The following is a 12718-nucleotide window of genomic DNA, read 5'->3' on the forward strand; positions in this document are numbered from 1 at the left end:
TGGTTGAGCGCATGACTAAGTCACTTTGGATCAAAGAGTCTGCTAAATGGCGTATATTATATTTTACCCGGCAAAATTGTATGATGATTTGTATCAAAATCGGGGGGGTATTTTGTTTTGCAAACTCTGCTGCCCCCCCCCAAATCAGATGTTATAAGTGATTTTGAACGTGAAACCCTGCAAACTTTATCCACACAGTGCACCTTTCCTTTGCCGGGCGGGACGTCTGGGACATTTTGGGCAAAATGTGAGTATGCCCACTTCTCCAGGCACCCCTATACCACTGCCCTAAAGGAAAACTTCTACCAAGAGGTCTACTGAAACATGTAGGCCTATAGGTAGTTGGAAAATTGCATCACTGCTCACTCTTCCCTCAGATGTAGAGAATGAAAGGGGGCATTGTCATGTGAAAACGGTGGTGCCACCTGTATAGAATAATCACTCTTATAGCAAACCACTGATGCATGGTCATCCCCCTAGGGAAGGAATTCTGGGTCGCACCACTCAATGGATGCCAGGAAATTCAATGGGCTGGAAATCCAAGGAGTGGCTACAGACAGGAAAACACTGAGAAAAAAGCTCCCAAAGAGGTCTTTAAATCCCGTCTGGAGACTGAGGTGAACTGATAAGAGTCAAAATCACTCCATTAGGTCAGAGACAACAATGATGGAAATGAAATTGGCATCGTTTCAGAAGACTGCAGGGTGCATATTCTTAGGACAAGTGGTAGCACATCTAGAAAACGGTTTAACCTGAGGTGAATTTGAAATGGTAACTCATTCCTCTGACACATTTAGAATTGACTGAACAATCCCTTAAAGCTGCATATGGCCATATGGTAGAGCCAGAGTTGGGAATGATCTTGGTATGTCCAACCCTCGCAAAATGTATACGACTAATAGGCCTATTTTACAAACGTTAATCTCAGAATTCTTCTCTTTCGGGTCAGCATATTAATTAATCCACTCTAACTGAGATATGGTTTAGAAACTGACGCTGCTACACCCATATAGTAATAAAGCTCTGTAAAATGAGCCTGGCGCTGAAGACCGCCTCGCTGCTTCCTTCTCTGGATGGCTGCAGAGAAGACAGACATCAATAACCAACCTTCATGCATCTGCATTTCCCGCTCTGGAAGGCTGCAGTCTGAATAAAAACAAAGCTTCCTGATTGACTACAATGCTTTATTTCCAACTCCAAAAAAAATCTAATATTGGCCTTTGCTGTTTTAGTGGAGGGTAAAAATGTAGACTTGAGCAATAAGGGCCTGGTGAATGGGGGTATTATGGAAAAAGGGGTATAAATGAAAAAAACAAGTACAACCGAACACTCTTACTACGACTCACACAGCCTTGGAAGGAGCTCTTCACTGCAGCCCTGCTACCTATAAAAAGTGAACATAGTGTTGTGGTATGTCATTTGTCTCCTTTCTACCTTTCACCCCGCTCCTTCCAGCCTGCTCCCCCACTCTCTCGCTCTGTCTCTCTCTCCCTGCCTTGGCCCAGATCCATGGCCTCTCCTGGGGCCCCTCCTTGCAGGCAGCCCTCTCTGTGCTGCAGGTAGCCTTCTCCCAGTGTCGGCGCCCCGACCAACATGCCTTTCAAGGCCTGCTAGACTGCAGGGCAGACTTTCTGGCTCCACTGCCATTGTTTGCTTGGCTGCTTTGCACCTCATCCCGGGAGTGGATTAGCATAAGAATACCCATCCACACGGAGCTGCGGCCTCCAACCCATTCTCTCTTCTCATTCCCCATCCTTGACTTCTGCATTTTCCACTTGACTCCCTGAGCCAAACTCCAGTGCTGAGTTTCCACCCAAGACTTACCCCAGTGTTTTACCCAAAAGGCTCAGACTTTTCTGTTTACATCTCCACGGACCGGCACCCGTGCCTCTTTGGGCCATGGCCTCTGCGGACCTGCTCTGACTTGAGGCCAAGGCCTGGCCACTGTTACTTTTCAACCGTCATTTATATAACAATGGCTAAGTTTGAACATGGGTTAACATCCTATGGTTAGCACCTACTCACAAAGCAACTGTCTTGATGATGCACAGGTAGATGATACGGTCATCGATAGTTTACTCCAGCCTGCTCGCTGCAACTCTTTAGGTGTCACACTAGCGCTTACAAACCTGGGGAGATAGGTAGCCTAGCAGTTGGAGCGTTTGGCCAGTAAACGAAAGGTTGCCACTTTGAATACATGAGCCGACAATATGAAAAATCTGTAGCAGCGGCTGACGCTGGCCGTGACCCCACTCTCCAAGGGTGTCTCAGGGGGAGTTGGGATATGCAAAAAACACATTTCCAATTCACATGTGTATAATACGCACTTGTACATGTGTGAAACAGGACAGATCTATGCACCCAACAAATGATTAACAACATAAGGGTCTTTCTATAAACTAGGGTACTGGTGAGCATTTATTTTAGTGGACAACTGTTTACAGCTCTTACAAAGTCAATAATAATTTGGGAAATTAATACTGATAAAAAAAAAAAAAAGTGAATTATAGGTGGTTAAATATTTTACCAGGAATATCTGCCTTGCCCCTTCTTGCACTAATCTCTTTTGACTCATCACGTAAGTGAATGAAAAGCTTTTGGTGGTTATCAGCCTTGAAATCAGTAGATTTGCATTATGGCTTGCATATTATCACAAAGTACAACGGTAGTGAATTGATGTTAGCTTTAGCTGTTAGCTTTAGCTGTCAGCTAGCAAGAAAAGCTAACCTACAAAGCTGGAAGCTACCGGTATCGTCTCGTATTGAAAAGTATTCTAACTTGTACGGACATTGTTTTGCAAACAGTAATGAACAGTTTCAACACTTCTACATGCCATGTCGCATTATTCAAGTGAAGGGGAGCTAACATGATGCAGCCCAGAATCCCAGTGCAGGCTAGCAATAAGTAAGTGGAGCAGGTACGGTAAGCGCTATAATAAAAGGGGTTGGCTGTGCTGATACAGTCTTGATCAGTGAGATGCATTTGACAGAGGTATAAACAAATGATAGTACCGAACAGTTTATGTTCTGGTATCGGAAAAGTACAGACGTGTCGGTATACCATACAACACTAGCTTACAATATATTTTATTTAGATTGTGAACCTGAACAATCAGCAATAGTTTTGTTAGCTTTGCATTAAACAAAATCAGCATACATGGTCATTTTTAGATATACAGGGTAAAGTTAACAATTTCATAAGGAGTAATCACTTTTGCGAGGCCTACTGCATGACGAAAGTGGGAAGAGACAGTTAATCTGCAAAAATCACACGTTAATTAGTTTCAGAACCACAGAACCATAGTGGGGTGGTAGATGCCTAGTCTCCCTTATGGCTCAGATCAGGTGCCTACAAAGAATAAGCGCCCGCATATACTTGGGGTAGAAAACCAATTCAAGCCAGTCCTCAATGAAAGCAAATCAGTTTGTCCTCTTTTTTATTTTATTTTTTACACTTAATCTGTATGCAGAAACGGCCCCTTTGTGTGTGGTTTATTCCTTTCAAAAAGGTCTAGATTAGTTACTGTTAGACCATTCCTGGTAAACAAGCAAACCATTAGGCTACAGCAGTCCTAAATGTTTCAATGTTATGGTCTCTAATGGTCTTCAATGGTAAAAGTCCCCAAAACACTATAGTGTTTTGCAATTGTAATAGTATTGGGTTGCGTTGGGTTTAATAGTAAATGTCACTAATCACAATACATTGCCAAAGTAAATAAAGGTTAAATAAAAATGATAAATCCCTATTGTGTTTGTTGGCATTCAATATTATGATTCCTCTTCTTCCGTAAGGCCAACTTAAAATGCAAATTCACATGACATGGTGAGGCCTAGGAAGGTGCAACCTTGTATGATGGTAAAAGACCAAAGGCCATACCCTTTCATGCAATGCCATGCCAATTGGCGGCGCTATATCCGCCTATGAACCCGAGTTATACTGTTAGCACTGAGGCGGATTGCCCTAGTAGGAAGTCCACTTTGTGCAGCTCAGCCTGCACTATCAACGCAAACATAAATATTACTGTCATGTCTACCTATGCACCCCAATGGTGGAACAAACTCCCTCACGACGCCAGGTCAGCGGAGTCAATCACCACCTTCCGGAGACACCTGAAACCCCACCTCTTTAAGGAATACCTAGGATAGGATAAAGTAATCCTTCTAACCCCCCCCCCCCCTTAAAAGAGTTAGATGCACTATTGTAAAGTGGTTGTTCCACTGGATATCATAAGGTGAATGCACCAATTTGTAAGTCGCTCTGGATAAGAGCGTCTGCTAAATGACTTAAATGTAAATGTAAATGTACCTCTGATAAGCCACCCAGTAAAGCAATACAAACAAAGAATCTGAGAAAAGTGTTAAAAATAGGCTACATATGTTAACGTGGGCTAAGAAACAAGGTTCATGAAATCGATAACTTGCTAGTAATGGATAACATTCATATACTGACTATCTCTGAAACTCACTTAGAAAATACCTTTGATGATACAGTGGTAGGCAATACATGGTTTCAACATCGTCAGAAGAGACAGGAATGCCAATGGTGGAGGTGTTGACGTTTTTGTTCAGAGTCATATTCCTGTAAAGGTTAGAGAGGTAAAGTACCAAAGGCCACACCCTTGCATGCAATGCCATTTGGCGGAGCTATAACACACATTGCTGTAGAAGTAATATGGCTGCAGGTTCAACTGCCTCACCTAAACACCATTCCTTTTGGGAAGCTGCAATAGACCTCCAAGTGCTAACAGTCAGTGTCTGGATAATGTGTGAAATGTGATATCAACAGAGACATACTAGGACTGGTCGATTGTTTGGTCGACAGAGATTTCTTTAGCCGAGCAATAGCAATACAAATATGTCATGGTGTACAAGACACCCATCTGAGTGGACTAATCCATTGTGGAGGCCGTGGGGATGCACAGTCCATCACTAAGTCAAGTGCTACTGAAATTGTACATGGTTATGTTACAAGTTAACCAGCATATTGGTGTTGAGAACAATGCGACAGAGGCAGCAGCAGAATGAGGAGATGTGAAAAACAGCCCTTGTCTTATTGTCTAAGAAAAGTGAGGAGAGAAAACCAACTTAATTAGGTTAATAATCAACAGCCTAACTGTTAAATGTGCCTGGCTTTATAAATCATCCATATACAGTACCAGTCAAAAGTTTAGGCTACTGTATCAATCATTAATTCGTTCATGTCATCACACAGCATACATGTCATTCATGATTTGAAATGTAATCAAGCATTTAGTTTTAAATAGGCCTAACCAGTTTCATATCGGGAAATTGCATTCATGAGTGTGACTGTTGTTAGTCTTAGCTCTAATAAAGGCTTAAAAATCTGCACAGCAGATGCACAGTCACATTTATTCCACACATCTCACTTCCCCTTTACCTCATTAGCAACCAGTAAACATTCCCCCGTTTTTGAGTTTGTCAAGGCCCTCTGCATCCATTTTGCTGTTATGGTGTTCGGAGTTTGTTATAAACAATTTATTGATGTGATTATGATATCCTATTGGTCAGGCCCTATTGGTCACATGCATGCGATGCATACATGTGTCATAAGGAGAACAAGGGATGAGGGAATAGGTAATGTTAATCCTAAACAAATTAGGGATTTCGGTAACAGAACTTTTCAGTCAGGAATGGCTGTAATTATGTTGCAGCTTCAGCAACATGAACAGCGCAATAAACACTTATGTTCTGTGGTGGTTGCTGCAGCAGGGAGGAGAGAGAGAGACAATGGATGCTAGTCACACAGTCACTTGCTGTCTTTTAACACAGCGCAGGAAGTCTGAGCCCGGCACAATCAAATCAATTGCTGGTCGTACACTCACTAGTCATTTGTGCGTCTTATTTAATCAATGTGCTTAAAAGCATCAGATATGCTCAGGGAATATATTTGATTAAAACTATAGCATGTGTCTACAGTGCATTCAGACCTTGATATTTTCCACATTGTTTCGTTACAATTCGTTAAAATGGATTAAACATTTTTTTTTATTATTTTGATTTTTTAAATCAATCTACACACAATACCCCATAATGACAAAGCAAACAGACGACTTTTTTGTACATTTATTTAAAAAAAAGAAAAAAAAACTGATATCACATTTACATAAATATTTCAGACCCTTTAGTCAGTACTTTGTTGAAGCACCTTTGGAAGCGATTAAAGCTGATTATTTTTGGTTATAACGCTACAAGCTTGGTACACCTGTATTTGGGGTGTTTCTCCCATTCTTCTCTGCAGATCCTCTCAGGCTGTCAGGTTGGATAGGGAGCATCTCTGCACAGGTATTTTCAGGTCTCTAGGGTCTTGGAGATTCCAAACTTCTTCCATTGAAGAATGATGGAAGCCACTTTGTTCTTGGGGACCTTCAATGCTGCAGAAATTTGGTTGGTACCATTCCCCAGATTTGTGCCTCGACACAATCCTGTCTCGGAGCTCTACGGACAATTTCTTCAACCTCATGGCTTGGTTTTTGCTCTGACATGCAATGTCAACTGTGGGACCTTATATAGACAGGTGTGTGCCTTTCCAAATCATGTCCAATCAATTGAATTTACCACAGGTGGACTCCAATCAGGTTGTAGAAACATCAAGGATGATCAATGGAAACAGGATGCACCCGAGCTCAATTTTAAGTCTCATAGCAAAAGGGTCTGAATAATTATGTAAATAAGGTACCTTTTTAATTTGTAATAAATTTGCAAACATTTCAAAAACTGTTTTTGCTTTGTCATTATGGAGTATTGTATGTAGATTGATGAGGTGGAAAAAATATTTCATACATTTTTTAATACGGCTATAACGCAACAAAATCTGGAAAAGGTCAAGGTCTGAATACTTTCCGAATGCACTGTATATGGAAAAATACACGGGGGGGGGGCCCTATAAAGAACGATTGTAATATTTACAACTCGGCTCCATCATTCACTGGATCAGATGGCTCATTCATCACAACTATTGGCAAGATTAGAAAATTTAGGCATGACAACACCACATTCTGAACCTATACACTAATGTTCCAAATTTTGGGGTCACTTAGAAATGTCCTTGTTTTTGAAATAAAAGCATTTTTTGCCCATTAAAATAACATCAAATTGATCAGAAATAGTGTAGACATTGTTAATGTTGTAAACGACTATTGTAGCTGGAAACAGCTACATTAGAGGGTCCAGTACATTAGAGGGTCTAGTTTGAGAAACAGGCACCTCACAAGTCCTCAACTGGCAGCTTTATTAAATAGTACCCGCAAAACACTTGTCTCAACGTCAACAGTGAAGAGGCGACTCCGGGATGCTGGCCTTCTAGGCAGAGTTGCAAAGTAAAAGCTCTCTCTCTGTCCAGTGTCTATTCTTTTGACCATCTTAATCTTTTCTTTTTATTGGCCAGTCTGAGACATGGCTTTTTCTTTTTTCTCTGCCATTAGGACAAAATGAATTGCATTCACAAAAGACTGGCTTGAATTGTGAGGATGACCTAGAGCTGGGCGATATGGACAAACATCCATATCGCAATAAATTGCCTGAATTGATGCGATAATGATAAATAGCATAATACATTTATAATTTTAATGTGCAAAAAATAAAATCCTTGAAATTACTATTAGTTTGATGCCTGTAGCCATCAATTGCCCCATTAACAAGCACCCATATTAGCAAACTTATTTAATTTTAAAACTTCACATTTCTCTAAAATAAGCTAGTTATTGTAATGAACGATATCAGCAAAATGCCTGCGATAAGTGATCGGTATGGTTGCTAATTTTCGGTTTATCATCCCAGTTCTAGGATGACCACACAATTTATTTCAATGAGACAAATCTATTGGTTTTTGACCCAAACTTGCAAACATCTATTCAATAAACACAAGAGACAAGAAACATGTATAAAAGATTGTGGCAGTATTGCAGAAACAGCGACATCTAGTGGTCAACATGTTACTGTCACACTAGTTTATGGTAAATAATGCAAGCAGCTTCAATGACAAATTCTCTCAAAGGGGGAAAAAAACAGATTCACAGAGAATACACTGCATAGTATGGAGAAGCAATACTCCAAGCCACAGCTTCATACTACTTAAACAAAGAGAACTGATACTGGTTCTTGGTATGGGATTGGCATGGGGTGTGGGGATCCGTGGGTGTCTTAACCATTTTGGGGGGGATTCCTCATGTCTTACTCATTGGTAGGAAGAAGTTTGGTTTAAATCGGGTGTTGATTACTATCTGAATCTCATAAATGTAAATGGTCAATTTGGCTGAAATCAATTAGAGTAATTTCTCAGATCAAATGAAATTTAAAACAAAATGTTTCAGCACTGCTAATCTTATCTGTTACTAACTACAGAAACAATCTGTGATGGTGGGTGTCAATCCTCGTGTTTTTTGTGGAACGACACATGCTAATGGTTTTCACAGACAAACTATACAAAAATGACTTTGTAAACAAGTAAACACTGAGGTGAGAAGATATGGTGTTGAATAGATTCCTCTCGCTCTCTGGAGTAGAAGGTTTGTGAACGGAGCCAGTGTTCCTGACTCTGACCAGGCCTTCCAGGATCTGAGGTTACCCTCCACAGACACAGTCAATTACTGCAACCACGGCTTGAGTCTCTAATAGGCATGCTTACTAGAGGTCGACCGATTAATCGGAATGGCCGATTAATTAGGGCGGATTTCAAGTTTTCATAACAATCGGAAATTGGTATTTTTGGACGCCGATTTGCCGATTTTTGTAATTAATTTTTTTACGCCTTTATTTAACTAGGCAAGTCAGTTAAGAACACATTCTTATTTTCAATGACGGCCTAGGAACGGTGGGTTAACTGCCTTGTTCAGGGGGAGAACGACACATTTTTACCTTGTCAGCTCAGGGATTCAATCTTGCAACCTTACGGTTAACTAGTCCAACGCTCTAACCACCTGCCTCACGAGGAGCCCGCCTGTTACGCGAATGCAGTAAGAAGCCAAGGTAAGTTGCCAGCTAGCATTAAACTTATCTTATAAAAAACAATCAATCAATCATAATCACTCGTTATAACTACACAGTTGATGATATTACTAGTTTATCTAGCGTGTCCTACGTTGCATATAATCGATGCGGTTCGCATTCGCGAAAAAGGACTGTCGTTGCTCCAACGTGTACCTAACCATAAACATCAATGCCTTTCTTAAAATCAATACACAGAAGTATATATTTTTAAACCTGCATATTTAGCTAAAAGAAATCCAGGTTAGCAGGCAATATTAACCAGGTGAAATTGTGTCACTTCTCTTGCGTTCATTGCACGCAGAGTCAGGGTACATGCAACAGTTTGTGCCGCCTGGCTCATTGCGAACTAATTTGCCAGAATTTTACGTAATTATGACATAACATTGAAGGTTGTGCAATGTAACAGCAATATTTAGACTTAGGGATGCCATCCGTTAGATAAAATATGGAACGGTTCCGTATTTCACTGAAAGAATAAACTTTTTGTTTTCGAAATGATAGTTTTCGGATTCGACCATATTAATGACCTAAGGCTCGTATTTCTGTGTGTTATTATGTTATAATTAAGTCTATGATTTGATAGAGCAGTCTGACTGAGCGATGGTAGGCACCAGCAGGCTCGTAAGCATTCATTCAAACAGCACTTTTGTGCGTTTTGCCAGCAGCTCTTCGCAATGCTACAAGCATTGCGCTGTTTATGACTTCAAGCCTATCAACTCCCGAGATTAGGCTGGTGTAACCGATGTGAAATGGCTAGCTAGTTAGCGGGGTGCGCATTAATAGGGTTTCAAACGTCACTCGCTCTGAGACTTGGAGTAGTTGTTCCCCTTGCTCTGCATGGGTAACGCTGCTTCGAGGGTGGCTGTTGTCGATGTGTTCCTGGTTCGAGCCCAGGTAGCGGCGAGGAGAGGGACGGAAGCTATACTGTTACACTGGCAATACTAAAGTGCCTATAAGAACATCCAATAGTCAAAGGTATATGAAATACAAATCGTATAGAGAGAAATAGTCCTATAATTCCTATAATAACAACAACTTTAAACTTCTTACCTGGGAATATTGAAGACTCATTTTAAAAGGAACCACCAGCTTTCATATGTTCTCATGTTCTGAGCAAGGAACTTAAACGTTAGCTTTTTTACATGGCACATATTGCACTATTACTTTCTTCTCCAACACTTTGTTTTTGCATTATTTAAACCAAATTGAACATGTTTCATTATTTATTTGAGGCTAAATTGATTTTATTAATGTATTATATTAAGTTAAAATAAGTGTTCATTCAGTATTGTTGTAATTGTCATTATTACAAATAAATAAATAAATACAAAACAAAAAACAAACAAAAAATGCAAAAAAATTAAAAATAACAAAATCGGCAGATTATCGGCTTTTTTTGGTCCTCCAATAATCGGTATCGGCGTTGAAAAATCATAATCGGTCGACCTCTAATGCTTACACACACGCCACAGTCCACACGCACAGGACACCCATGGAAGAGACTACCCTCTGATCAAACCACACAGTACAGGGTAGCTGACGTTTTACAGCACTGTTTGGCATAATATTTTTGGGTTGCCTGTGATTTTGATAATACTACCTGAACTCTACTGAACACCCTCTGATCTGAACTGTGTTGGCGCCCTTGTTGAAACAGAGTACATCTTCAAGAATGCAGAGAAAAAAATAAAACGTCAAGCAGGCCAATTCAAAACCACTATTCTTTAATTGATTTTCCTTTGACACAGGCTCTGCTCCGGCAAGGTGCCCACTATCACTCAAATTTCCATGAGCTGAGATTTTCTGCCAGTTTATTTTCCATTACCTGCTCACACATTCCACTAGCAAGGGAGGGGAGGGCAGGGTGCTGATAAGAGCTGGGGCCAGGCAGCGCTCCAGAACTGCAATCCTCCTGAGAGAAACCATCCCACCAGGAGACACAGGCTGAATCCCAAACCACATCCTTCCCCTCGCCCCTCCATTTGCATGTTCACGCACGCCTCCGCCATTTGCTATAGTGTCCCAAAGCTGAGGGAGTGAAAATGATTGATGGTGTAGAGGCTAATTAGTCCCTCGATAGCCACTTTGACCTAGCCAGCGCAGATGCAGGCTTCAGAGCAAAGTGCTACCCCAACACGAACTGCAATATGTTTGGAGCCACATGCATTTGTTTGTCTGATTTCGAGACTTGACACATGTAACAGATTAAATACCACCCCACCCCCCCCCAAAAAGGTTTAAAACAGTGGGTTCATTAGAATTTCATACTCGTATCATTTAAAAGTGGAACATGAATTGCATCATTCAAGTCACAAGTGTGTCCTGCAGTTGATGGGTTTATTGATCCCCTCGCCACTCTCTGGAAGCCACCCTCGGAGTTGTCAGCAACATGTGACAACGGAAGGCCCTCCGAGCGAGTTAGGTGCGAGGGGGTAGTTCGGGATTCACTGACAGATCCTCCCTCTCAGAGGATGGTCTGAAATAAGGCTTTGTCAGGACTAGGGATGCAAATTTCGGTCAATTTTGCTGCCGACTAACTAACCCTCATTAACCGGTCAACAAACAGCAAAATCTTTTCAAACAGTTAAATGAAGTGACCAACAGAAAAAACTATGCATGCAAGGAACGGACATTTTTCATTAAGAGCTTAATGAAAACATGCAACAATAGCAAGCCTATAATCTTAGTCAAAAGACTGTGGCCTATTACTGAATATGCAACTGCTGTAATGAAGCAACTAATAAAACCTAATTTCAAACATTTGCCAAAATACAATTGGTGGGAAACCACCGTTCTAAACAGTGCTCCTAATGCAAGTGGTTCCATATGTGACAGATGAAAATCTCCATTAGAAACAAAGAAAGAGGGGGACTAGGACGGGTTGCTAATATATACCACTTTTTTTATATGAAATCTAATAGAACAGGAGAGAAATGCAACCGTAATGGCATGAGGAAGTCTTCATAAAATAATTGAAGCAAGGTAAGACATTCCTCATTATTTGAAGTAAAGTCAAACGTTCAGGTTTCAAACAATTCCACTGCCTCTAGCGCACATTTTAAGTGTGCCTACCGTTGACTATAGCCTATGCATTCCAATGGCGAATGGGAGACGCGCTTTAATTAAGAGTTGAGAAGAAAAAAAAAAGCTATTTTTAATCTTGGTCATCAAAACAGTTTAACGTGCAGTTGCATTTAGAATTGTTATTTGTTGCGCAATGACTGGGCTTACAAAAGCATGTTTCACTCCAGTACCAGCTGCTCATGCGCTGTCTGACAGGTGATAGGCCATTCTGCTCCTCAAACTAGCCTCTGTATTCTGTGCGCGTGTGATAAGATACATGACGACTAATGAAAATACACACGGGCCATTTTAAATGGTCCACTAACATATGCAAATTAACTTCCTCTTAATAGGGGGCGCTGTTTTCACTTTGGGGAAAAATCGTGCCCAAATTAAACGGCCTCGTACTCTGTTCTAGATTATACAATATGCATATTATTATTACTATTGGATAGAAAACACTGAAGTTTCTAAAACGGTTTGAATTATATCTGTGAGTAAAACAGAACTCATTTGGCAGCAAACTTCCAAATAGGAAGTGAAAATTCTGAAAATGGGGCTCTGCCTGCCTATTCAACTGGCTTATATTTATGGATCTGTATGCACTTCATACGCCTTCCACTAGATGTCAACAGGCAGTAGAATGTTGA

The 12718-nt window shown here is 40.8% G+C and overlaps 1 protein-coding gene across 5 annotated transcripts in view; it reads right to left on the reverse strand.

Moving 5' to 3' along the window:
• bmpr1aa (bone morphogenetic protein receptor, type IAa) overlaps window positions 1-12718 on the reverse strand; it is a 71577-nt gene that overhangs the window by 25087 nt on the left and 33772 nt on the right. The window lies entirely within an intron of this gene.

The sequence above is a fragment of the Salvelinus alpinus genome, chromosome 32 (genome assembly GCF_045679555.1).
Source record: "Salvelinus alpinus chromosome 32, SLU_Salpinus.1, whole genome shotgun sequence".
NCBI classification, from domain to species: Eukaryota; Metazoa; Chordata; class Actinopteri; order Salmoniformes; family Salmonidae; genus Salvelinus; species Salvelinus alpinus.